The 1,973-nt window shown below is 36.5% G+C and overlaps 1 non-coding gene across 1 annotated transcript; it reads left to right on the top strand.

The window, feature by feature from the left end:
- The first annotated feature begins 1,512 nt into the window (after positions 1-1,512).
- LOC127485061 (small nucleolar RNA SNORD72) lies at positions 1,513-1,586 on the top strand. The gene has a single exon (XR_007912260.1). It is a non-coding gene; the product is annotated as a small nucleolar RNA SNORD72 (small nucleolar RNA).
- The last annotated feature ends 387 nt before the right edge of the window (positions 1,587-1,973 follow it).

A 1,973-nucleotide genomic window follows, 5' to 3' on the forward strand; every position in this document is an offset into this window, starting at 1 on the left:
GAGCAAATAAGAGGGGAGACAATACAATCCAGGTAGATCTAACTCCAGGGGCTGTGCTCTTAACCACTAAATTACACTGATTAATTGCTATGGGCTTCTAGTACCAACTTTTGGCCAAGTGCATGGTTCAGTTATCTGCAATGTTCACAACAAACCCAGCTCCATGTGTTGTGTTAAAGCCTACAAAGTAGCAACAGGTAGAGTTTCTAGGATAGTCTATTAAATTCTACCTTAGTCTGTTTGTCACTCCCATAGTCCAGTTCTAGACATCATTGTTCCAACTGCAATATACATTCCAACAAAGCAAGGTACAGGAGAGGCACATCTGTCAATGTGCTATTCCTGCATGCTAGTAGCCTTGACACAAGAACTGGCTGTTTTACTCTCTTTCCCTCTATGTAATTTAAAGTAGTCCTCTTTCTAAGCCCTTCAGTGACTCTGTCATGAAAAACTGTTAAAATTAAAAGAAAATTTTCCTGATTAAATCCCCTCTCCACACTTCCAAGCCTTCAGTTGTCTATTTATGACTATGAGCTTCATTTGACTAAGTTCTATTTCTAGGCCACTAATATCTCATGCAGAGATGTATTCAGCATTCCATGTGGTGTCATTTTCTGAAGGGGGTGAAGTTTCATCTCCAATGCCTTACTATCCTTTTTTTTTTCACAGAGTTTTAGAACACACAAACCAACTGTTTTGATGGAATATCTCCCTTCTGTTCTTGCCATTCCTATGCATGAATTCTGATGGTAAAGAGTGAATGTGTAGCCTGTGATATACTGGAGAACAGTTCTCAAGGGAAAAAGTCACCATCCTCTGAGAAAGACTTGATAATTTCTAGGTCTCTGTGAAATCCAAGCTAAAATATCAACTTTTTTTTTTAAAGTTCTCACAGGGGCTGAAAAATCTGAGGTCTACTACCAAGAACCCCTTTTCTTCCTTGGATGGGGATGTCCCTAAACCAATCTGAAAATTTTTGTTTGAGACTTTAAGGAATGTAAATCAACTAACTTGGTTCAGTGGGTGTGTTGTTCTTTGTGGCATCTTCAAAGGATGTGGAGGGTTTGGCTTGAATCTCAGATGTTCAGATTCAGGGATTTCTGATCTTCAGAAATGGAATCAACCTGAGTTTTGGATCATATAATGAAATAGAGTAATGTACAAGAAACTCAGAGTTTAGCTCTGTGTATCAGTATCTTCAATGTTCTTATTATTGAATCAAGTCACACAGAATAAGCATTTAATATATGCCAGGCATTGCCCCATGTGTTTTTCATTCACACAGTTATTTAACCTTTATAACAACCCTAGGAATTGGGTAATATTGTAATTCCCACTATATATGAGGAAGCTGAAGTAACAACTCACCTCATGATCACAAACTCAGCAGTTCAGATTACTTGACAGCAGTTTTGATAATAACAAAGGTCTGTCTGACTCCAAACATTACAGTCTTAACCACAATCTTATATTGCCTCCTGATGCATTTAATAGGGCTACATGAAAAAATAGAGATTATATATGATGTTGCAAATGTCTGAACTTATGAAGAAAATAATGATTTTGATGTTTAACTGAGATAAGCAAAAAAAGAAAGATGAAAACAAAGAGAGAGAGAGAGAGAATATGAAATGAGCATGAAATGACCATGGTTGTGTTGTTTTCATAGTAAAGCAAGAATGAAACTATTCTAAGCTAACTTTGAGAGAAAACTGAAAATTATCCTAATGTCTCAGAAAACAGCTTTGGAAAAAGAACACAGCTTTGAACTGATAAAAATTCCTAGACGAGGCAAACCTATACAGGAAGAAGTCGCTATGGGGAGTAGGAAACAAGAGACTTCTAACTTGGATGGAAAGGACGAAAATATTCTGAAATTAGACTGTGATGATAATTTTGCAATTCTGAATACACCAAAAGCCGCTGAGTTTTACAACGTAAAAGGGTGAATTTTATGATATGTTAATTATATT

This window comes from Oryctolagus cuniculus, chromosome X (assembly GCF_964237555.1).
Source record: "Oryctolagus cuniculus chromosome X, mOryCun1.1, whole genome shotgun sequence".
Classification (NCBI taxonomy): domain Eukaryota; kingdom Metazoa; phylum Chordata; class Mammalia; order Lagomorpha; family Leporidae; genus Oryctolagus; species Oryctolagus cuniculus.